The 26090-nt window shown below is 44.9% G+C and overlaps 1 protein-coding gene and 1 non-coding gene across 3 annotated transcripts in view; one reads left to right on the top strand and one right to left on the bottom strand.

Moving 5' to 3' along the window:
- The window catches only part of ELK3 (ETS transcription factor ELK3), a 71657-nt gene extending 48547 nt beyond the window's left edge, over positions 1-23110 (bottom strand). The window contains exon 1 of one of the 2 annotated variants that reach the window (XM_066262050.1): positions 22680-23110. The gene's annotated coding sequence lies outside the window, so the exon portion shown is untranslated. Of the gene's footprint in view, positions 1-8133; positions 8199-22679 lie in introns of those variants that run through there. The other variant, XM_066262059.1, reaches the window with a different exon arrangement.
- Positions 10148-10223, top strand: TRNAS-AGA (transfer RNA serine (anticodon AGA)). The gene has a single exon. It is a non-coding gene; the product is annotated as a tRNA-Ser (tRNA).
- Positions 23111-26090: the final 2980 nt, after the last annotated feature.

Raw genomic sequence — 26090 nt, 5'->3', positions numbered from 1 at the left:
GTGCTGGATTGTTTACACTACCCCCCATGTTCCTCAGAAAGACTGGAGGCAAGTTTCTTCTATCCTTTGTTTGGTGTCAAGTTAAAATGATATGTAGGGTGGGGGTTTTCTGCACTCAACACAATTAAGAGTAAAAAGAGAGGAATTCTTCAATGTATTGACAAGGAAATGAGAGTTTGCTTTTCAAATATATGCCCAAACATTGAAGAAATCGCTAGGACACATCAGGCTCATGTTTCTCATAAACACAAGAATGAAAAACTTAACACATTCGTGCTGGGACCTGCCGATTTTACTAAATCTTACTAAGAATGTATGTATATACAAAAAGATATCTTGTCGCTTTTTTACTTTTTAACCCCTTTTTACTAATTCTAAAACGCACAGCTCAAAAAGTGTAACATAAAAATGTTTTTTAATGTCAGAATAAATTTAATTTTGTCATATATTTCATTTAATTACCATAAAAGCATGCTTGGACTTCATTTTTTCTTTAATATTTGACTTAATTATTATAACATATTTCTAAGAAATTGGTATATAGTGCACCTACAATTATTTGTAAGATTTTAAATGTACCCCGACTTCAAAAAGTTTGAGAACCACCACCCTACAGGTACCATTTTTGTGCCCAACCTAGATTAAATTTGCTAGTCAACAAGAAGCTCATTTGCCACATTAAAAGTGAAAATTGATAAATACTGTATTTCAGGGTGCTTATGGGCATTTTATATGGGATGCCTCTATTTAATTTACAACTATTTTGTTTGGTCACAATTAAGGAATGACAAACATTACCAGTCCTCAGTGACCACCTACATTAATTGTCTTTATAAGCATTTTCAGTAAGTATGTAGTTTTTGTAATTATTTTCACCACTATGTTTATTCTCATATTTATTGAAGTGTGGTATTATGCTTGTTAAAACTATAATAAAAATTGGGGCTTGTATTTTAGCACTTTTTATTTTCATAGAAATTTATTTTTATTTCACAAAATTGTCAGTCCACGATATGTTGGAAATTTAAAAAACTGGTCCTCTTCTATGGATGATTTGAGAAGCACTGCTCTTCAATGTTGACTCCGTGAGTACTGACCTGTTTGGCTTGCTGACGTATCCCCAGCTTTTAGATCAGTACCAGGTCGCAAAAGGCACTCAATAAACATGTGTTGAATGAATGAATAAAACTGAGGTTAGAACACGCCACAGCCTGTGTCCTTCACCACTCTGCAACACTGCCTCCCACCAAGTGCACTAGGAACCTGCATTTGGATTAAGATTAGGATTAGCCTAGTTGGAGAAGGCTTTTAGAGGTGTGAGCTTGAGTACAGCCTTAATCTAAAGGGTGGGTGAAATTTGCAGAGTATGAGGAGAGTCAGGCGTTCCTTCCCCATAGCAGGCAGGGGTGGGGACAGCAATGACATGTGTCAATAAAGAACCAGCATGAGGGCCCAGAGTGCAGTGAACCTGTAATTTATAGAGACAGCCTCCTACTCGAGCCTGAAGAACACAAGTCACACAGTAGCACGGTGACTGTGTTCCTTCAAACTCCACCAAGCCTCCAGCAGCTGCCGGGATGACAGGAGGCTTAGTTCTACCCCAGGACCACCAGCATCACCTTGTCACCTGGAACCTACACGCTGAGGCTGATGCACAGTGACGCTAACACCTCAGGGACCATCACTTTGCACAAGTCTAAGAGCCCTAGTGATCTTTCACTTCTAATTTTGGGAGTTTTCTGTACAAAAAAGGTCCCTCCAATTGTTTAACCTTCAAGCCCCAGAAAACCTGGACCTACCCCTGTGGCGGGCCCCTTCTCACGCATCCTCCTCGGTCCCAGAACCTGCTCTCTTCCTGGAGACGGGCGTTCTTTCGATCTGCCACAAGGTGGCGCAAACGTCTTAATGTGAGACGGGCTGCACCAGAATCTTCAGGCAAAGTGTGAGGTTTTTTTGCTTCCATTCTTAGAAATCAAAATACCCAACTATTATGTTCTTCTACTGATGGCAACCTAACACTTTACTTTGCGTGTTCATGATTTCGTTTTTAAAGCTACACTGAGGTGGGAGTTGAGGGGGTAGCATTACTACCTTTAATTTTCTAAAGCTTATATAGTGTAGGAACTCAAGAACTTAGCAGATTTTTTTAAAAGTGAGTCAGAAATGAGGCCAAATAAAGAAGAAAGCCCTGGCCGGTTGGCTCAGCGGTAGAGCGTCGGCCTAGCGTGCGGAGGACCCGGGTTCGATTCCCGGCCAGGGCACACAGGAGAAGCGCCCATTTGCTTCTCCACCCCTCCGCCGCGCTTTCCTCTCTGTCTCTCTCTTCCCCTCCCGCAGCCAAGGCTCCATTGGAGCAAAGATGGCCTGGGCGCTGGGGATGGCTCTGTGGCCTCTGCCCCAGGTGCTAGAGTGGCTCTGGTCGCAACATGGCGACGCCCAGGATGGGCAGATTATCGCCCCCTGGTGGGCAGAGCGTCGCCCCTGGTGGGCGTGCCGGGTGGATCCCGGTCGGGCGCATGCGGGAGTCTGTCTGACTGTCTCTCCCCGTTTCCAGCTTCAGAAAAAATGAAAAAAAAAAAAAAAAGAAGAAAAACTCCTGTGTAAGAAATAAATCAAGCAATGCTCAGGAAGTACCTAATTTGTTGCTTGTTAAACTTGCATGGTTAGAGAAATGAGGGTGAACCTGGACACTTCATATCGAAAATACTTAGATTCAACTCCTCAGTCCGCTCCTCTGTCCAGAACAGCATCTAAGTGTTTCTGTGCCTTTTTATTATCAATGTCCAAGAGAAAAGGCAGAAACCATTTCATTACATAAAACAAACCCTGTACCTAAGTCAAGGAACTGAAAAACAATGATTTGTATTACCTGAGGTCTGCAGTAATTTAGCAAAGATTAATTTTAAGGCATTAAGTAACATTTGGTAACTATGCAGTCCATACTTGAAATCTTTATTATTTTTGTAGATGGAACTAAAATTATTCAATGTATTTTCAAAAGACATTTCAATTACTGTTAATGACTGTGTGTAAAAAAAAAAATACTAATCTGTCAGGTCAAGTCCATGTCCCTCAAAGCTTCTCATTAACATATCCCAATGTTTTAAAAGACTAAAATGAACAGAAAAAGAGAGGGAATGAAGCCATTGCTCAGCCTACTTATTTACCCTTCACAGTTTACAATGTTTTGCAAATACAGGTTTTCAAATAACTCTTCCACCTGAATAAAGAGATTTTTCAGGGGAAATCACCGAGAGCCCCTGTAATAACAACACAGCCATTTACTGTGCAGATGATCCACCTCTTTTTCCTTCTGAAACTCTGAGTTATCTCTGGGCAAGTTAGAAACAACGCTACTGGTTTGTCAGTGCCTTTTCTAGGGGGATTTCCTTTGGAAAAGTAAATGGATGGCTACACTAACTCAGGCTGGCAAAGTGTGTTAGAACCATTCCACTTCCTCCCACATCCGTATATTCATGCCACTTCCCACCCACCCCGCCTCACTAGCGCACAACCCAGCCATATCTTACTCCACATGGAGATGAAACGGCACCTTTGATCCCTAGTTTGTCAATGTCCCAAAGCTCCCTAACCTTCTTGATACAAAGTTTGTTCTTCCTGGGCTTGAAATTGAAGAGGGGATCAATCCACAGGGTAAACCAATAATGGGTGGTCCCAGAAGCATACACCTATTTCTCTGTACCTTGAGAAGCAAGCCCATCCGAGAAACGGACGGTGTGTGGGGAAAGCTTAGCACAGTGCCCTGTCCATCATAAGTCTCTGACAAGGCTTACGCATTGCCTTCGCTTATGCCTTCCAGGAAGCCCTCCACACAGCATCTACAAATAGAGCTATTTACTGCTGGCCACCATTTCATTAGCGTCAACCAGCAATTCCAACACAGCACCTGGCAAACAACAGGAGGTGTTCAAGGAGGTGTGCTTTGAATCTCAGTTGCCTTGGACCTTAATTTCTTTAGCACTGGAGTGGGGGTTGTAATGTCTGACTCAGAGACTCTTCTATAATGTGTCAAAGAGCCCAGACACAAAATAATTATCCCCCTCCCCCAAAAAACAATGGACTTGTCCACTTCTCCAGTGCCTTCTGCCCGCCTGAGCCCTGCATCTCTCCACATCGGGGAGCCATGCAAAAACACAGTGTGCGCAATCTACAGTCTTCAACATACACATCTCCATTTAATGCCTTTTCTGAAAGCATCAGACACAATTTTATTGGGCAGTTAAAGAAACACAAGCCTGGTAGATCAAAGCAGCCAACTGGTCACCCAGCCTTCCCAAAGGGAGGCTGTAGTTCATTATAGCCAGTCAGTTAACCACATCCACCTCCCTCGTATATCAACATGCCCAGGAAACAGATTTAGAAGTCCTGGGCACTGCAGGGAAAAATCTTTCCAGGTAACCAACTGTATTAAAAAGCAGACCCTGTCTTGAAAGATGAGTAGGGCTGTAAAAATCAGAGGTTCCTACAACCTGAGTCAGCCCCTAGGTCCCCCCAGAGTCTCACGCAGACACACAGGCCCTGCTGACAATGCTTTTTACTTTCTTTATATTTATATATCTATATATCTATATGTATTTTTTAATTTACTGATTTTGAGAGAGAGAGAAAGAGAGAAATATCAATTTCTTGTTCCACTTATTTATGCATTCATTGGCCGATTCTTGTACGTGCTCTGACTGGGGATCAAACCCAAACTTAGTATATCCGGACAATGCTCTAACCAACGGAGCTACCCGGCCAGGGCCACCTTTTTCTTTAAACAATGGGTTGTTCCTTCCCAGACACTGTTGGACTGAACACCAAATGTTCACTTTCTCGCAATTGCCTTTGTTGTCCACCTCCGTTGCATGTATCTTAATTCTGGCCCGAGGCACATCGTCCTGCAGTTCTCGTACTTGGTTACATTCAGCTTTCTTTTCTGCAGGTTGCGGGCAGGAAACTGGAAAATGGGCCACAGGAAACCTGGCCTCCTACATCTGTCCCACTTTGTGATTGCAGCTCCGGTTTCATTTTGCCTGTGTGTTACCTCTGTTTTTTAACCCTCAACATGACGGCCAAAACCTGTTTTCTGAAAGAACACCTTACTGCCCAGGAAATCTCACTGAGATTTTTTCCTCCCCAGAGTAATCAGCCCTATGAATTCATGACTAAGCAATTCTAAACATTTTTTAATCCTAAGTATTTTAATTCTAAAAAAAAAATACTAAGCAAATTCTCCTAACAGTAGTCATTTGAATCAAAAAAGAAAATGGAACTAGAAAAATGATTAGATGTGGTAAGCCTACCAATAAGTCCCTAGTGGAAATTCATGATTATTTCATAATACTGCACACACTGCAGAAGTTTATTTCTGATAAATAAGATTACAACTGGTCCAAGGCTATCTGAGGAGTTTTAACTTCTGAGGCTTTGGGAACTTATGAAATAAGCTCTAGTCATATCTTATTATAATCTCTCTCATAATGATACCGTCTCAAATGATGTTTCTTAACAGCATAACCAAATGCGAGGTTGAACTATATGAAATTGGTTGTTCCATGAATCAAAACCAAACAGCAGCAACCTCATACAGACAACCTAAAGCATGTAACACCCAGAGAAGAGACACGTACACGCATGTATGCACACACACAATCATCCCCAGGGCAGTCTCTTCTTCCTGTGTTTGGTCCATGAACCCTTTTGAGAATCTAAAATTCTGTAGGGGAAAGAAAAAAAGATATATTCATATAAAATATACATAATTTCAGCAGGATTTATAAAACCCTCAAGTAATTTATAAATCTTAAACAAAGAGCCCTGCACTAAAGGAAATGCTAGCTACATTGTCCCTACCAGCAATACGGAGATTCTGAGGAATTCTCAAGTACAGGGCTCATACCAAAAAAAAAAGAAAAAAAAAAAAAGAACCCATTACTACTTTAAACAAGAGTTCCTCATTTTAATTGCTAACATTTGATGCGCATTTAGTATGTACCAGGTTGTGCTGAGTGCCTTATATGCACTGTCTAAATTTAATACTCCATGAGGAAGTCATGACTTAAAAAGGTGAAATAAGACGTTCATGGCCACAGGTGTAACTGGGCAGAGACTCCTACCACAGGGGCATCAAACTCCCAAAGTCCAGATTCATAATCACACACATATGCCCTCTAGCCAACGCCTCATTTTTCATATGCACACCTCACTGCTGCTAAGAGGAAAGTCACATTTTAACTCAGAGGGCATTACAACATTCCCGCTAGGAATCAAATCAAGAAATTTCCTTATTATTTCTGGCTTCACCTCATCGGTAACTCTAGTTGTCCCAGTTGGTTCTGTTTTAAGAAACTGTGAACCCTTCCCACCATCATTTTTTTAAAACCTATTTCCCTTTCCAAAAGGTTTTTCTAGGCCCTGGCCAGTTGGGTCAGTGGATAGAGAATTGGCCTGGCATATGGACATCCTGGTTTCGAGTCCCAGTTTCGATTCCCCATCAGGACACACATGAGAAGTGATCATCTGCTTCTTTTCCCCTCCCTCACTCCCCTTTCTCTCTCTCTTATCCTCCCATAGCCAGTGGCTTGACTGGTTTGAGCATCAGCCCTGGGCGCTGAGGATAGCTTGGTTGGTCTGAGCGTTGGCTGAGGCGTTAGGCGCTCAGGATAGCTCAGGTGATTTGAGCATCAGCCCCAGATGGGGTTGCAGGGTGGATCCCAGTTGGGGCACATATGGGAGTCTGCCTATCTCCCCTCCTCTCACCTTTAAAAAAAAATATGTCTATTGGTTTAGCTATGCTCCAGGTTCATCCAACACTAAAAATAATGAAGGTGGGCTCTTGATTATAAAGACAGGATGTGAGAAGCCATACCTTCTGCAACTTAGCTCCTCCCCAGCAGGAAAGACATCCCCTCCAGCAACACCCACCCCCCCTCACTCAGCGTGTGTACACAGGACAGTGGAACAAGAAGTTGGAAGTCAGAAGTGATCGTCTCTGGTCCCAGAGAGGGGCCCGAGGCCTGTGCACATTTCATATGACGATGAAATGAATTATGGCAAAGACTTCACGTGTGAACATCGACAAGCTGGGAACCGCACCAACGCTTATAGGACAGTGCCCTCCAAAACACAGGGGGGCTCAAAATGTTTCCTTTAAAAACAAACACCTCTGGGAAAGCCCTGTTTCAGGTTCTAAGAAAGCATTATTTGGGATTTCATGGAGGATCACAACACACACATGAAAAAATGCTGTTTTGCATTCAGTAAAACTTACTTAAAATCTTGCTGCCTGTCCTGAAATTTGAGTTTCAATTTAAATTTATTGATTTTAGAAGGTGAGGAAGAGGAGAGAGGGAAGGAGAGGGCGGGAAACAGAGAGGAAGGGAGAGGAGGGAAGGAAAGAGAGGGAGGGGGGAGGGAAAGAGCAAGAGGAGAGAGGGGAGAGAGAAACATCAGCTTGCTGTGCCACTAGTTACGCATTCATCGGTTGACTCTTGTATGTGCCCTGACTGGGAATCTAACCCAAAACCCTGGCTTATCTGGACAATGCTTTAACCAACGGAGCTACCCCGCCAGGGCCTGAGCAGGGCCTGAGCTTCAATTTAATGAGCACCCTAATTTTCAGTGGGTGTTTCCCCACACACACACTCCGCTTGACTCTTATATTGCATAAGCCTTCGAATGGAAAATCTTTTACCTAAATCTTTTTTACTATTAATAAAATTTGGTCCTATGCACAAGGAAAAGAGGTCAGAACACATAAATCCTCATCCTTTCCAAGACCTCACAGAGTTAGGTAGGTAACCTCAGGCAGGGATGTCAATTTCTATATCAGCTTCTTCATCAGTACAACAGGGATCTGGCCAACCCCACCCCTTTCATACATAAGTATTAACAAATAAGACTTCTTACAATTAGAAGCATTTTGAAAGGAAAATCCTAAGTTTTCCTTTCAATCAATACATTGTGTAAACAATCTCTAAAATAAGGGGGAAATCCCTTCAGCTTCAGTAAAACCTTAATAGAGACACGTCTAAAATCTCCACGGTGTTAACATCAGAAAATGTTCATTTGCCCAGGCACTTGTTTAAGATAATCGTACAGAAATTGAAAAACAAAGGACATCCTACATACCACTTCCACCAGAACGAAATTACCATCTTTCAGACAAACGGGAAAGCTGTTCTGCGCTGAGTAACATGTGGGGGAAAGCCAACAGTGCGCACGCCCGTGTAGTAAGAACACTTCTGCATGATACAAAAGTGATGGTGGTTTTTCCACATCCAGAAACTGAACCATTTCCTGCCAGAGCATCCTCCAAGCTCTCCCATTGTGTTGAAACTGTAAAATCTTTCTAAATCAGGACTTCCTCCTATTATGCTTTTAGAGGAGTCTTTCTGGGAAGGGGAGATCCAAGGCAAAGGTAGGAATTCCTGCAGCACCACCCAGTGGAAACAGAAGAGAGGGGTGGGGGGGGAAGCAAGATAAAATATGTGTAAGAAAAGAAAAGAGAACTCAGGTCTTAGCTCTACTTGTGAGAAGTCGAGACACTGCCCTTCCCCCATCCACCGCAACCGTGGTGTGTTCAGCTCCATCACGCACTCTCCGTCCTCAGTTCCTCCACCGCCACCCGCACAGCACAGACCGCAGCCGTCACCAGGCTGCCTGCCGCTCCCACACATGTGCGCAAGTGTGACACCAGTCCAGGAAGGAACGGGTCCCGGGTGGGTCAGGTGTGGGCAGGAACACCATCCCTTCCTCTCGGAAAGATCCCGAAGGGGCCCTCTGGACCGGGAAACGTGCAGAGCACTGCCTGCACCCCAGTCCTGCCGCAGCGCCGGGCATTTCCTGACAGAAAGGTAGCCATCTGTGCACCCTCCCCTCTCCCGGCCCCGCTGCACCTGGACTGGCCCGCCTCCAACATCTGCACAGCAATTCTACCTCCCCAGTTCCTCTGGAGAAAGGGACAGAGCCTTTCCTCTCTCGTTGCCCTTATCTCCAGCCCCCCCAAAACCAGTCCCTCTAGCGTGAGCACTGTTTCTGCTGTCCTGTGGTACCAACGCCACCCAGGGCCCCACGGCCTCCCACAGGCCCATTCAGTTGGTCTCCACTTCATTTACTGCCAGTATCAGAACATCTCCCATCACCAGTGCCTGCTTCTCTCGCATGCGTGACACATCAGGCTACTAATCTTGGGAACGGGATGGAGCAATAGGAACCCTTGAACCTGTCCTTCTCGCCTCTAGCCCTGGCAGGCGCCTGCAGAGGGCGAGAAGCCACAGGCTCCCAGAGACACTGGGAACTCTCCTGTCTTCTCTACTCAACTGAAAATGATAAAGTACCATTTCTTCCATCATTTCTGGATGGTTATGTCACCAAAGAAAACTGTCCCCAATATCAGCATTCCCAGGAAAGTTATCTTCCCCTCTTTTCTGGAGTAACTACTCTGAAACCATTTTAGATGTCTTTTTAAAACAAGTACAGAGAAAAATGACACCCAATAGCTGATCTTGACATTGCTTAAACAAATATGCTGTTTTAAAATTTAATAATAGCCCTGGCCGGTTGGCTCAGTGGTAGAGCGTCGGCCTAGCGTGCGGAGGACCCGGGTTCGATTCCCGGCCAGGGCACACAGGAGAAGTGCCCATTTGCTTCTCCACCCCTCTGCCGCGCTTTCCTCTCTGTCTCTCTCTTCCCCTCCCGCAGCCAAGGCTCCATTGGAGCAAGGATGGCCCGGGCGCTGGGGATGGCTCCTTGGCCTTTGCCCCAGGCGCTAGAGTGGCTCTGGTCCCAACATGGCGATGCCCAGGATGGGCAGAGCATCGCCCCCTGGTGGGCACAGCGTCCCCCCTGGTGGGCGTGCCGGGTGGACCCCGGTCGGGCGCATGCGGGAGTCTGTCTGACTGTCTCTCCCTGTTTCCAGCTTCAGAAAAATGAAAAGAAAGAAAGAAAAAAATTTAATAATATAGCATATTTGGACTGCTAATTTATAAGTGGCTAACAGTATTTAAACATTTTTCTTTTACTGAAATTTAACATGTGCCATAATGTGCCGGGCTTGGGCAGTATTGAGACTCAGCTGGATAATACTGACATCAGCTAATCTCTGGTTCTACTCTGTGTACTTATTCTTGCAAAACTAGTTATGGCCCTGGCCGGTTGGCTCAGCGGTAGAGCGTCGGCCTAGAGTGCGGAGGACCCGGGTTCGATTCCCGGCCAAGGCACACAGGAGAAGCGCCCATTTGCTTCTCCACCCCTCCGCCGCGCTTTCCTCTCTGTCTCTCTCTTCCCCTCCCGCAGCCAAGGCTCCATTGGAGCAAAGATGGCCCGGGCGCTGGGGATGGCTCTGTGGCCTCTGCCCCAGGCGCTAGAGTGGCTCTGGTCGCAACATGGCGACACCCAGGATGGGCAGAGCATCGCCCCCTGGTGGGCAGAGCGTCGCCCCTGGTGGGCGAGCCGGGTGGATCCCGGTCGGGCGCATGCGGGAGTCTGTCTGACTGTCTCTCCCTGTTTCCAGCTTCAGAAAAATGAAAAGAAAAAAAAAAACTAGTTATGACTTTCTGGTACTTGGGACCTCTTCCTGAGATTTTCCAGAAACACAAAGAGCTACCTTAGAGGGGGTGGTTCCCTACAAGAACCACGACTCTTCCAGGCTTCTAGATTCCGCGGTCATGTGAGCTTCACTGCTCATCGCTGGTGCTCTTCTCAGCAAAAGTCTGTGGTTTGGGTCATGCAAATTCTAGGCATAAACAGTTATATGTAAATCTGGTATGATAATATATTCACTTTGGAAGGGATCTATAAAAAACAGTGACTCCGCAGGCTTCAAAATATCATCACCTGCTCATGTGGCAGACATCTGTGGGTGATTTCAGCTGCATCCAGAGCCCTGAAGGTAGTAACTATCCCTTTTATAGCTTTACTCTCTCCAGATGCATACGTTTCTCCTACGTCTTTGTACATGGATATCAAGTCTAGATACATATGATTTTGGTGCCAAATTCAGAGTTTCTTCTAAATTTAAACAACTTCTAATACAGTCCCTTTTAAAATGAAGCAAAAATATAAAGGCAGTGGTTCTCAAACTTTTTGAAGTTGGGGCGCATTTAAAATCATACAAATAATTGTAGGCACACTATATACCAATTTCTGAGAAATATGTTATAATAATTAAGTCAAATATTAAAGAAAAAAATATTCCAAGTGTGCTTTTATGGTAATTAAACAAAATAAATATGACAAAATTAAATTTATTCTGACATTAAAAATATTTTATTTTTTGAGTTATGCTTTTTAGAATTCATAGAAAAGAAGGGTTAAAAAATTAAAAAACGACAAAAAAGTTATCTTTTTATATACAGATAGATACATTCTTAGTAAGATTTAGTAAATCAGCAGATCCTGGCGCAAATGTGTTAAGTTTTTCATTCTTGTGTTTATGAGAAACATGAGCCTGATGTGTCCTAGCATTTCTTCAATGTTTGGGCATATATTTGAAAGGCAAACTCTCATTTCCTCAATACATTGAAGAATTCCTCTCTTTTTACTCTTGTGTTGAGTGCAGAAAACCCCCACCATACATAGCATCTTAACTTGACACCAAACAAAGGATAGAAGAAACTTGCCTCCAGTCTTTCTGAGGAACATGGGGGGTAGTGTAAACAATCCAGCACCACAGCTTAACAGCCTTTTGCAACCTAATCAGGCAAGTGAGGTGGGGGGTTGGGCAGACTGTCAGCTTCCAGCCAATTCCCCACACTTCTGTCCCCCAAAAATCTAAACTCCAAAACCCCTGTTGGTTTTTTGGTCCCCAACAGGCACATATTTTTCTGGAATACCATAGGGTGCACCTGGAAAATATATAAAGCAGGGGTCCCCAAACTATGGCCCGTGGGCTGCATGCGGCCCCCTGAGGCCATTTATCCAGCCCCCTCCGCACTTCTGGAAGGGACACCTCTTTCATTGGTGGTCAGTGAGAGGAGCATAGTTCCCATTGAAATACTGGTCAGTTTGTTGATTTAAATTTACTTGTTCTTTATTTTAAATATTGTATTTGTTCCCGTTTTGTTTTTTTTTACTTTAAAATAAGATATGTGCAGTGTGCATAGGGATTTGTTCATAGTTTTTTTTATAGTCCAGCCCTCCAACGGTCTGAGGGACAGTGAACTGGCCCCCTGTGTAAAAAGTTTTGGGACCCCTGATATAAAGTCTTCTAGGGCGCACACTTTGAGAACCATTGCATTAAGGTAAAAAGCCAAGCAAAATCTCATTTTTTTTCACTAAATGTCTATTTAAAATTGAGCCTGACTCACAAGCCAGCTCTACTAAATGGAACACATTAAAAATATCTTGGTGCTCTTGTTAACTATTACAAAGGGACAGTACATAATTTCAAAATGAAATAATCTTCACTCAATGACTAAAACTTACATTTTTATAACCCCCCTCCCATGCATTGAATAAGTGAAGAAAATAAACTGTCATCGATGGTTCATTCATTTGCATCATGTGCAGAATGGCTATTGGTATCATTAGCATCGAACATTGGACTCACAGCACTGTGTCCTCATGGCCCTTAATTCCCATCTACGAATTTGCAACCCACTAACCTGTCTTGGTCCTTTTTGAAATGTCACATTCAACTTCTTCTTCAACTTACTCTTCCAGTAATTATACAACATGATTCTATTAACAGGACAAAATAACAGCCTGGTCCTGCTATAAATGATCTTTCCCCCCTTGTCAAAGAAAAACTGCCCTTTCTATAGTATGAACTTTCAAGGTCTTAAAGTTTCTACTTTGCTAAAAACAAATTAGTAGGTCTTAATATTTAGGTTGTTTAAAAAAAAAGCACCGACTGTGGCAAAACCTGGAGGAGAGTGCCATTCTCGTGGTTCGGGTCTGCTCTGATCAAAGCAGGGCAAGGCTCACAGTGAGAAGCGGGTTCTCCGAGCTTCTGACAATCTCAGGACATTTGGGTCATTTTGTGTGATTCAAGACACTTTCTAACAGCACATGTGTGTGTGTGACAGAGACAGAGACAGAGAGAGGGACAGATAGAGACAGACAGGCAGGAAGGGAGAGATGAGAAGCATCAATTCTTCATTGCGGCTCCTTAATCTCCTTAGTTGTTCATTGATTGCTTCCTCAGCTGGTCCTTGATGGGGGGAGGGTGCTGCAGCAGAGTGAGTGACCCCTTGCTCAAGCCAGTGACCATGGGGTCATGTCTATGATGACCAGCGACCCCGCGCTCAAGATGGGGAGCCCTAGCTCAAGCCAGATGAGCCCGTGGCTCAAGCCGGGGACCTCAGGGCTTCAAACCTGGGTCCTCCACATCCCAGTCCAACACTCTATCCACTGCACCACTGCCTGGTCAGGTCAGCATATGCTTTTGCAATGAAAGTAACTCACTTTAAGAAATTTCTAACTCTTCAAATTACTCAACTTATCCACGTATCATAAATACAGAGTGGAGAACTAGTGCTAAAATGCCTGAACAAGTGAATTAAGCAAAATCAAGGAACGTCGAGTGGCTGACTGAGCATCACTTCCGTTTTCTGCCTTGACTGTCAAAGATAAAGGCATTTCTGCCCTCTGCTGCATGCTAAGCACAGATGTGATGACATGTCTCTGCCTGGGGTTTCATCAGATTCAACCGTAACTCAGAATGTCACTTGAAGAATTCTTTCTAAAATGCTTTAAAAAAATAAGGCAGAAAAACAAACAAAAAGCAATGCTCTACCATCAAACACCCTCTGTCTAAATGATCACTGTCTGGTGCTTGGAAAACAGGTGAGAACATTAGCAGAAATCACTTCCCTACCATCACTCATGAACTCTAGATTCCAGAGGACTTCAAATTGCAAGGCTATGCAAGAAGGCTGCAGTGCCGCATCTCCATATGGCCTTCCAAATAATGCTACATGGTTTGGTCCCTTCTTGTATGTTCTTCTCGCAGGGCTTGCTGATGTTATCAAGAATCTCAGCTTTGGCCCTGGCCGGTTGGCTCAGTGGTAGAGCGTCGGCCTGGCGTGCAGAAGTCCCGGGTTGGATTCCGGGCCAGGGCACACAGGAGAAGCGCCCATCTGCTTCTCCACCCCTCCCCCTCTCCTTCCTCTCGGTCTCTCTCTTCCCCTCCCGCAGCGAGGCTCCATTGGAGCAAAGATGGCCTGGGCGCTGGGGATGGCTCCTTGGCCTCTGCCCCAGGTGCTGGAATGGCTCTGGTCGCAACAGAGCTACCGCCCCAGAGGGGCAGAGCATCGCCCCCTGGTGGGCGTTCCGGGTGGACCCCGGTTGGGTGCATGCGGTAGTCTGTCTGACTGTCTCTCTCCTTTTCCGGCTTCAGAAAAATACAGAAAAAAAAAAAAAGAATCTCAGCTTTTTCTTCTCCTGAAAATTATATACACACATCCAAGTTCTATCCTGAGTTCTCACAGTGAAATGATGATTCTTTGGGATGTAGGTCAGCAAACACCCCTTATAGCTCCCATCCTCTGCATAGAGCTAGGGCTCAATCCTATAAGAGAAGAGGGGTTCTGCCTAGAGAAGGAATAAAAACTGCGGCCACACTGTCCCACTCTCTTACACTTCGACATCCCTCTTCCAGCTTACATCTATGAAGGCACACCCAGACACACACACACACACACATACACACACACACACTCTCTCTCTCTCTCTCTCTCACTCACCGCCTGCCAATGCTGCTCTCATTTGCAAGTGAACTCCAACAACAAGGGCTTATATGATATTTTAGGTAGTAATCACATACCTTCCATATTCCACTAAAGAAATAGTGAAGGTACATATCCAGTTCTCTGAGTCCTAACCAAAGAAGTGTTCTCCTTAACTGTTAAGTGTTTGGAAACTGTTCTAACATCCACTCTTGCTTAACAGAGCATCCCGATCTTTCTGGGCCCGGTGACATCATTTTGAGGATGGTGAGAAGGAAGGGTGCGGACAGTGTGGGAGAACCCCTGCAGTTGCTGGAACAAATTCTGGGGCTTGTTCTGCTCTTGTTGTTTTCACCTCTCTCTTCTGACAATTAGGTGCAGGGAGAAAAATCTCTGTAATCATACATCCGGGTTAATCAAGCTTTGACTATCAACAAACTGCTCCTTGGCAAAGCCCAGCTGAAGTGCACAGATCTAGTTCTCCTTTTCCAAAAACAAGTGAAGTGTTTAGTCATTCATCTTTTTTGAAATTACACAAGCAGAGTTTTTTTATTATTTTCAAACTCAATCAGAAACGTCATTCATTAAAGACAAAAAGTTACAGACAAAAAGACAAAAGCTACACACAGGTGTTAGTATAAATAAAAAATAACTTTTTTAAAGAACTTTTAATTATGAATACAGGGTGGGCAAAAGTAGGTTTACAGTTGAGTATGTGAAAGTTTACTCTTGTATTCTTTATTAATTATTGTATTATTTTCCATAACGAACCTACTTTTGCCCCACCTATATTATGCGATTCAGCCCAAGGGAACTATGAAAACTTGATCTATTGAAGTCTTGATTACGGTCTAATGATGGTTGCTATAGAATGATTAATTTTACTATGGAAAGAACTTTACATTGAGATTCTTTCAAGCTATACAATCCTCTGAATTACTTAACTGTTAACCAGCCATTCTTTGTGTAACATTAATACCAACAACAGGGCTAACATGGTCCTCTCGAATATTTAACCAACTAACCTGACTGCTGTACATCTACTTTTCTTGCAAGTCTGGACAAAAACTCTAGAAACAATATACTTCCTGTACTGGATCTTCTTGGCTGTCTTTATGGTTTAACCAAAAGCTATGCCTGTTATTAATCCAAGTAATTTACTGTCTAGGGAAGAATTGGATTTATGCATGTCAACAAAGTGCTTTGTCAAGTCCAATGGCAAAGTAGGGAAGAGGAATCGGCTATACAGGCAAGTTTTTCCCCCTTCAGATTGTTTTTAACTCAGTGAGTGCCAGGTTTTGTACAAAGTGCTGGGATAAATACAAGGATGAGAAAAACAGATGCAGGCCCAGAGGGAGCTTGCAGACTAATATGTGTGACAGATGTGAAACACACATGACACATACATGTACAAGTATCTCTCGCTATCCAAATGTAACGGATTCAAGGGTCTGGACAGTGACTTTGGATAAAGAGGGGACAGGGAGAAATCGGATCATGAGGACAAATACAAATGCAGCCTGTGGCAAGGGCTCCAAACCCCAGGGACAATGACCATGGAAGATCCAGCCAGGAGGACCAGCACAAAGGCTTCCTCCAGAAAGAGGCTGTAGAGCTGAGACCTGAAGGATGCCGGCAAACGGGCTAGGCAAAGCAGAGTGAGAAGAATTGATAGGTGTGGGGGGCAAGGAAAGAACTTCCCAGGAGAGAACAGCACTGGGAAAGGCCCCGGGGCCGGAGGGCACACTGCACACGAGGCACGAGCTGGGCCAGTGCGGCAGGCCCCATCACAGCTTGCAGCTCACATTAAGGATCTGGCTCTTCATCCTCACTGAAGCCACTAGGAAGTTTTAAGCAGAGGAATGACATGATCAGGTCAGTGTTGAAAGGACTGCCCTATCTGATGGGTGGAGAAGGGAACTGGAGGGGGCGAGAGGGAACACAGCACCCATCAAGCACCATCAGAGATCTCTCCACAACAGAGATCATTTTGAAAGACTATGGGAAGGATGGAGTAGGGACTTAACCTGGTGATGAAAACCTCATCTGGGCCCACTCAGAACCCACAGGTGTCCCCATGAATTAGGCAGTTGTGGGTAAGTAGAAATACGTGGTTCTTGTCACAATTGCCATAAAAAGGAAGAAAGGTAAGCACAGCAGCTAATACTGACCCTCCCTCAGGTGTTCCTTATTCATTAAGGGGCCAAAATGGGACTGAAGGGGAAACTTACGGAGAAACCTTTTTCCCCACAAGACAGCAGTTTGTTTCAAGTGCTGTATATGTCTAAAAGCTGTTCGGGGATGAGAGCAAACTTCACATTACTTTCACAACTCCTAGAATTCAAGTTCTTTGCTCCAAAATAGTTGTACTTTTACCTTGAAAACCTCTCCCATTCACTTTACCATCCAACCAGGGAAACTGAGGTCTAGGAAGAATCAGTGCTATCTTCTCAACATAACTGGTGTTAAGGGAATCTACTTTTGCCTGCAGCGTATATATATTATTACCTTGGTTGGCTTAAGTGACCTAGATAATATAGAAGGGGATTTTTGTCTTATCATATGAAGAAAGCCACATCGTCTTATGATTTATCTTTAACCACACAGATGAAATAAAAATACTGCATTATTTTATCTATTTTATCAAGTGTTCTGGGGCTTAATAACCAACATGGTAGAATCATGAGATTGCCATTAATACAATGAAGAGAGTAACCAGGAATGTTCTGGAATAATGTTAATATTCTCTGTTTGGAGGGAGCTGGTAGGGATTACACAGGTGTATACAATTCATGTTTGAAATATGTCATGTATGTAAATTATACTTCAATGTAATAAAAACACCAAGGGTCTCAGATTCCTTATTCTATTGCTTGCAATAAAAGCTCTCTAACACCTCGCTAGTTGAAGAGAAAGTACCAAATAAGTGTGCATTATACCTACCCTAACACTCCCATATTTATGCGTAGAAAATTAGGTACAGTTCTTAGACATGGTAGCTTTAAAAATACTTATAATATGTGCTTTAGAGCTTTTTAGAATATGTGTATGAATAAATTCATCTACATCCAATTTGAATTAGAACACATGAGCAACTTAAGTTCTTTAAAAACATACAAATAAATCCCACAGCTACACTGTAAATAATCTCATTCAATTCTTACAGTAATTTAATAATTGCTTTTCAGAAAGTGAAATTAAAACACATAAAGTAGTCAATGAGCTAATTCCTAGTGGCAATTCAGACTAAATTCCAATTTACTGAAATGACCAATTCAAAGTTTATTTTTAAACTGCTGGCATATATGTAAGTTTCCAGTAATGGATGAAAGGCCATTTTTATTTTGGTGTGGACAGGAATCATGGAGAGTCAGATTTCTGCACAGAATACTTAAAGACTAATCTACCCTTTTTAAAACACTTTAGGTGTTGTTCAAAGGTTTTACACACACACATACACACACACACACGATGACAATTTAATTTAACAGGGCTGCATGAGAGGTGCCAAACCAAAGTTTTCATGGTCTCACCGCTATGAAAACCAAAAGCTAGATGAACCCAATTCAAAATGACCATGGCAATGTCAATCTTGAGCTGAAAATCCACTTAACACACCGATTTCAAAGTTTGAAAACTACTCATATAAAATGAAACAGTACTCAACAAAGAATTGTTAAAGTGGGCAAGAGGCACCTTCCTCCTCCTATAAGTAGGTAAGTTCAAGGTGTATTTTCGGTTTAACCTAGTTTCTCTTTCTTCATCACTGAACATTCTATTTTGATGTGTCGTACCCTGTACTTCCTGTTACTACATCTTCATACTCTCCTGCAAATCATGACTCATTCTTAAATCATAGAGAAACTCATCAAAATCCCAAATTTCACATCACATATGAATTCAGTCTTTCAAGAAAGCAGCATTCTTAGAACATTACTTGGAGCCACAAAAGTACTGAACAAGTCCATGTCGAAACTATGTCAGTCCACTGTGAGTCAACACATTTATTACATCAATAAATACAAACTCTATGTGTGGTCATTTTGGTCTTCACACTAGTTATTAAAATGTTATGTGATATGTTAAGTGAAAATAAGTTACAAAACAATGCATAATGTGATTCCAATTAAAAATGTTATGTGTGTGACGTACATGTGTGTATGTGTGTGTATACAGACACATACATTTTGAAAAACCAGAAAAACATATACCAAACATTAACAGTGGGATTATGAGAAATGTTTATTTTTTTTGTATGCTTTTCTAAGTCTTCCTCAGGTAATTTGCATATTTTTATAACAGAAAAAAACCAACTAACCTTTAGAAAACTGTTATGCTAGTGTGATCTCAAATGCATTACAATTCAATCTATGAGGGAGAGGAATTATGAATAACTAGGACATTAAAAAAAAAACCAACTTTTGCCTGAAACAGAAATATCTGACATGAGTAGGGTCCTTCATTCAAATGACCTGGGCTGCTCCTGTGTACATGTAGATGCAGAAATTTAAGAAGGGGCAGAAGCCAGCTGCCTGCAGCCAGGGCACAGCCAGAAGGGACAGGGAATGGCCTTCTTTTAAAGCATAATGAGGAACCCCAGGTCTGGGAAACATGGAGATGGCTGGATCATCCCTAGGACTGCAAAGGAGCAAAGTTATTCATTAGTAAGCAGTAACTCACCATCAGTGAAAAAAGACTCTACTCCAGGACATCATATCCTCGGGTTTCTTTTTTTTTTTTTTTAACGTGTTTTGGATCCATCAATAGGGAATGTGTTGCAACCATACTGGATTTTGAGTCAGATAGATACATAAACATAACTGGGTAGCACAGAACATACAAAATTCAATATCCTGACAGCTAAGAAAGGAGTATTTTAAATTTAAATGCACTGCCTGGAAGTCCTTTAAAACCAATTTCAGGAAAAGATCCAAGTTCTAAAAAGTTATTGCAAATATAAATTTCAGTATATGATCTCAGAGTTACATTTACTGTATACTAGCAGTTTTCAATTATTCAGTTTTTTAAATAAGAGGAAGCAGAGGTCTTTAGTAAATGTTTAGGAAACTTCAAAATGCAAATGGGACTGGAAAAAAAATCACTGCTCTCCCCTATCTGGGCTATTGTCATTCTGGTCCAAAAAACATTTAGTACCAAGTGAGTGAGGTTCAGAGATGGTCTACTTCAGCTTACAATGGTACACCATCACAATGCCTTCACTTAAATGACACGCTATTGCATATTACTGACCAAAAGAGAAATGGAGAAAAAAAATCCATGCATACTATTATAATATGTGTCAGAAAAGGACACCTGGTGAGTTTTAAAAGTCCTCTTCATTGTATGAATGCATGTAAAAGAGTTATCATGATCATCATTGATGTAAGAAAGAGTTGCCCAACCTGGGCTTCTCACAATTTGGGCACAATAAGGGGGCTGTCCTATATACACTGATGGATGTGTAGCAGCATCCCTGACCTCTAGAGGCCAAGAGCACCCCCTCTGGTTAGGACAGTCAAAATGTCTCCAGATATCTCAAATGCCCCCAGAGGCAAAATTACTCCCAGGTGAGAACTACCCAAATAATAACTTATTGGAATGAAGACTCCCAATTACCTTTTATTTGGAAGGAAATGGAGTCTAGAGAGAATATTTACAACCTCCATCCTGAAGAAATGCTCATGCACAATGATGTTAGCTTTGCAAAGCTTATTTTCTGTTGTACTTTTAAGTCCTGTTATCCTACTCACAGCTTTCAATGAAACGATTTATTGAGCATCTACTCTGTGCCAAACACAGTTTAGGGACATCCTGTACTTCTGTCCACTGAGTCACAACCTGGTAGGGCTGGTTGGACTGTTTTTAGGACATGCTTTGCACCATAAAAGAAATGCCAACACCATAGAAACCCTCAGGACAGCAGCATGTCCTTGTCAACAAAGGAGACCTACAGTTCCAACAGGGTTCCTTCAAATCCCTTACCCTTTTTAGTAACTCCATACATTTCCATCACATAAAGGTTTAAAAAGGGGGGAAAGGCCAAAAGGCCCTTGCTCTATTTGGCATAGAAAGACAATCAGTGTTTTTGCAGGCAGGATCATTACTGGAAACTCTAAAAACACTTATGGACAGTCTTCTTAACTGTCTGACCCATGTGCCCTCCTAACACAATTTGTATTTTATAAACCCCATAAATTGAAACTCATAACTGACCTTTCCCAAATAAATGTGTCACACAGAGAGAGAGAAAGGGAGAGAGATCAGAGGGTATTTTGTTTGGCAAGAAGGCAATGAAGCTCAGAAACCGATTTGAGCTCATTAATAGATGCCTGGAACATGTTTGGTTTCCCATCTCCTTCGCCAGTCCCACCCCACCCCCCAATAAAGACTGAAGCACAGACGCGAGAGGATGGGTATGTTGAGCTGCTTAGGCAATAGAAACTTCACACGCACAACTGGGGGAAAGAAAAACCTGCAAGTCCGAAATCCAAACTGACTCAAAATTTTCAAAGACGCTACCCTGAAAAGGTTCGGCTGGCGGCTGCACCTCGAGGTAAATAAAGCCGTAACTTGTCTCCCTCTCCAGCGCAGGGCTCGCCGGGCTGACGGCGGCTGCACAAAACCCCTCCTGTGCCGAGCAGCGGAAACTCCTAATGAGATTAGTTGGTGTGTGTGCAGACATTACTTAGCAATGACTAAAGGGGCTCTCTCTTCCTGCAGCAGCCAGTGGAAAATTCAGGGAACTTTTTCCCCCTGCAGCAGCAGAATCCCTTTAACCCTCTCCCCAGCCAACTCCAAAAACAACTCAGCTCCCCCCAATCCCCCCTCTCCCGGCTGGGATGCTGGGGGAGTTAAAGACCCGCCAGGGGCTTCCAAAAGCGGGAGAGTGGGAGGGGGCCGGTGGGGAAGGGGCGGGGGACCCCTCCAACACTACAAAGGAAACTGTAAAAGGCACAAATACATAAACCTGAGAAGGAGCAAACCACAGTTTCTTTGTGAGCTCCTCTAGTGAGTCATTTTCAAGATGCTGTCTGCTGCCAGTTTCAAAGCGGAAGCGCATGGCAATTAGTCTTGCAGTTTCCAGACAAGCCAGAAACTCTCCCGACACTCATTTTATTTTTTTTTCTGAAAAAGCCCCTTTTGCAGTTTCTGAAATAACATTTCTTGCTCCCACCCCCACTCGCCGCCTCATTGCAGCTTGTCCTCAGGATGATTCAGTTCAGAAAACATAAAGCCGAGACCTCTTAGTTTTCTTCGACTCTCCAAAATTTTAATTTCCCCCTCCCCCAAAAGTTACGGTAGCATTACAGGCCAACACACTGTTGGAAGCGGAAGAGCCCCTTCCTAAAGAGCTGGGGGCGTCACGACCATCTACTGTCCTGTCCTCCAGAACAGTGTCCAGTAAAGACTCCGCCGGCTTTTAAAGGTCTGCTGGGCGCGCGCCTGGGGCGGTGACCCGGGCTGGGGTCACCTGCCGAGCGAGTGGACGCAGCCCCTAGCCCCGCGTCTTCGTTCCGCACGCCCTCGGCCGCCCTCGGCCGCCCTCTCCAGCCCCGTCTCCCTTCCAGAATCCTAGCATCAGTGCCCAGTGCCACCCCGAGGGGCGCCCCAACTGGCAGGTCAACGTGGTCCAGCCTCCAGGCACGCAGCCTCCTTCAGTCACTGTTCCTCCCAAGGACCCCAAGTCTCACTGTCCCCTACTCCCCGAACGCGCCCCTCCCTGGGCTCTCAACGCAGCCCCAGGACCGGTGCCGCCAGAGCAGGGTCGCCGCAGCCCCTGGCCCCGCGCGCTGACGGGCGCAGAGCTCCCCTTGGGTGGGCGGCGGCACCCGTGCAGAAGCATCCTGGCTGCGCCCCCTCCCCGCGGCCACCCCCCAACCTCGGCCCGCAGCCCACCCCGCGGCGTCCACCGCCCAACCCCCACCAAACCAAAGGAAAGAAAGAAAAAAACACCCCCAACGAAACTTTGCAACTGTCCCAGCAACAGGCAGAAGTCCTGCTACCTACCCAGATGTGGGGAGCTTTCAAGATCCTTCTTCGGGGGAATTTCTAGGAGGAACCGGGCGAAAGCCCCCGACTTTCCATGCTGACAGGCGTCTGCAGACGGTCTGTTGCTCTTGTAATGAGATCCTGATTTCCCCCCCCTTTTTTTTTCTTTCTCTCGCTCCTCTTTTTTTTTTTTTCCCCCCCCCTCTGGTGTGTGTGAGAGCAGGAAGTTGGAGCAGTCAGGCCGAGCCGGCTCACTTCCTTTACTGCATTATTCCCCAGGCGGTGTGCAGTCTGTGTAAACAGGCTTTTCCGCCCCGCGCCGCGCGCCCCGGCCGCGGCTGTGCGCCGGGGCTGGCCGCCCAGGCCCGCGCATACTCCGCCGCCTCGGCACCGCGCGCTCGCCCGCACCACGCCGCGCGCCCCCGCCTGCCGCGCGCCCTGCTTCCTGCTCGGCCACCCCAGGGGAGGAGCCACCAGACCCTTTGCGTCTCCTAGCGGCCGCAGCCCCTCCCCACGAGGGGCGGGGGTGCAACGCGGCTACAAACCCAGGGAAGCCGCCCCCGACAGACACACTGGGGCGATGACCCTCGGTTGCAGCGGAACCCGGGGTCCCTCTTCTCCCCTGGCGGTCCCTGCGCTGGGGACCGCGCTGGGCACTGTAGTGGGGTCGAGCCCTGCCCGATTGGCCTAGGTGGGGAGGCCCGAAGTGGGGAGGCTGCTGAACTTACTGTTTCTGTCCGCTGGGATGAGAGTTGGGGGGCAGAGGGACATCGGGAGTGGGGTTCAGAGCTTGGTTGCTCTGGGGAAAGGGCTGCTTTTATCGTGGGTGAGGGCGTGAGATGTTGGATGTGCAGAAAAGGAGGCACGGTTTCTGTCAGGGATTTTTTTTTTAAAGCCAGCCCTCAGAGTAGGGGGCCCACTCTGGGGGAAAGGATGAGAAGCCATAAACTGGCAGCCAGGATTCTCCAGGAAGAGACCTTTCTGGCCGTTCACTATGGCCTACCACAGGCCAGTTCTTTCCTGCCCGCGAAGGGGCTCCGGAGGGAAATGCGGGGCCGAGTGACTGAGACTTGGAGAGAGGCTCTGTGGTCTCAAAACTGGACTCCACGCCGCAATATCCTTCAGGGACAGCGCAGCCTAGAGGGCTCAGGCCCAGCTCTGACAGGCCAGCTCGCCCACCGCCCTGGGGCTGAGAAAAAGGAGGACGGTGCCCGTGGAAGAGCCCCTAACCCAAGCCCTGTGCTTCAACCTCAACTGCTCACCTTGCGGAGCCCTCCATTTCCAAGCCTCCACTCCTTGGCAGCTCCAACCAATGGTTCTCAAACTTGAGCGTGCACCCGTATCACGTGGGGTGGGGGCTCGTTAAAAGTCTGGCCTCAACCGCCAGAGTTCCTGATTCAGTGGGTCAGACTGGGATGCAGTAGACCCAGGGAGGTCGCCAGCTTGAGCTAGGGCTCATCTGGTTTGAGCAAAAAGCTCACCAGCTTGAGCCCAACGTCCCTGGCTCGAGCGAAGGGTTGCTCTGTCTGCCGAAGGCCCGCGGTCAAAGCACCTAAAAAAAAAAAAAGTCTTTCTGGAGACCTGTTCAGCCCTAGCCAACTTTAGTTTAGAGCCACCAGAGGAGTGTTTTGAAGGCTATTGAACTCCATACACAACCCAAACCGATTAAGTCAGATTCCCTGGGGGCAGGGCGTAAATCCTTTTTAAAGGACCGCATTCTAAGACTTCCTCCACTTATTTATCTTTGTAATCTTTTAGAAAGAGTATTTGTTTACAACTGTGGGCCTCTAAAAGCCAGGGTTGTATTTTGTATCTAGTTAGGTACAACCCACCCCCCACCCCCATGCCCCATCAGAGCACCTGACTTCAGTAAAGAACACATTTGCTTCCTACTTGGTGTGGCTAGTTTACTGAGAGGTGTGACAAGGCCCACTGGACTTTTTTTTTTTTTACAGGGACAGAGAGACATGAGAAGCATCAATCATCAGTTTCTCGTTATGACACCGTAGTTGTTCATTGATTGCTTTCTCATAATACCTTGACCATGGGCCTTAAGCAGACGGAGTAACCCCTTGCTCAAGCCAGCGACCTTGATCCAAGCTGGTGAGCTTTTTTGCTCAAGCCAAATGAGCCTGCGCTCAAGCTGGCGACCTCGGGGTCTTGAACCTGGGTCCTCGGCATCCCAATCTGATGCACTATCCACTGCGCCACCGCCTGGTCAGGCCCCACCGGGCTTTTGAGAAGGGTGGAGAAACCTGAGGGGTGGGGAATGGAGCAAGGTAGGAGATTAAAGTCTGCCGAGAAGGCATGGGGAACAGGGCTGTTGATCAACCCTTGATTTTCCACAACTAATTTTCCACTTTAGGGATTACCGTTTTAATCCCTAGTAGGCTTCTCCTGCCACTCAGCAGAGCTCACTCCTGTGTCCCTGTTTCATCCAGCTGGCTGTGGACTGGGAGAAGGTGAACTTACTTTATTTTTATCAGGGAGGAGAAAAAATCTCAACACCAGGTTGCTTTATTTTTAAAAGTATGTGACAAAGCCAAAGATAAGTACAACGGCTTTCATTCATTTTATTATATTTTTTCACAACAAATCTTTGTAAAATACTAATACGTAAGACAGAAAAGGGTATATGTACATGTTTTTATCAGGCCGTTTGTTTTGAGAAAATGCCTCCTTTTCTAAAGCACTTCTGAAACACTTATGGGCAGGCCTTAGCATTTCGCAGACCAAGTGAAGAACTCAAGTTTTTCTGGTGTTTTAAATTGTCCACACCAGCACTTCATATAAATGAGTAATTCAGAGCCAACTCCGCTCTTCCTAAAGGCATGGGAATAACTTTTATGTGTCCATAGCTTCTGTCCTTTGCATTGTAAGGGAAAACTGCTGTCATAGCCGGGGCTGCAGTAACAAATACCATAGACTGAGTGATTGAAACAATAGATATTTGTTTTTCACAGTTCTGGACGGTGGGAAGCCCAAGATCAAGGTGCCAGCAAATTTGATTCCTTTTTTTTTTTTCACAGAGACAGAGAATCAGAGAGAGGGATAGATAGGGACAGACAGACAGGAACGGAGAGAAATGAGAAGCATCAATCATAAGTTTTTCTTTGTGACACCTTAGTTGTTCATTGATTGCTTTCTCACATATGTACCTTGACTGTGGGGCTACAGCAGACCCAGTTACCCCTTGCTCGAGCCGTTTTAATCCCTAGTAGGCTTCTCCTGCCACTCAGCAGAGCTCACTCCTGTGTCCCTGTATCATCCAGCTGGCTGTGGACTGGGAGAAGGTGAACTTACTTTATTTTTATCAGGAAGGGGAAAAAAATCTCAACACCAGGTTGCTTTATTTTTAAAAGTATGTGACAAAGCCAAACATAAGTACAACGGCTTTCATTCATTTTATTGTATTTTTTCACAACGAAT

Source organism: Saccopteryx bilineata, chromosome 1 (assembly GCF_036850765.1).
Source record: "Saccopteryx bilineata isolate mSacBil1 chromosome 1, mSacBil1_pri_phased_curated, whole genome shotgun sequence".
In the NCBI taxonomy this organism is placed as follows: domain Eukaryota; kingdom Metazoa; phylum Chordata; class Mammalia; order Chiroptera; family Emballonuridae; genus Saccopteryx; species Saccopteryx bilineata.
This window is presented reverse-complemented; position numbering and strand designations above follow the sequence as displayed.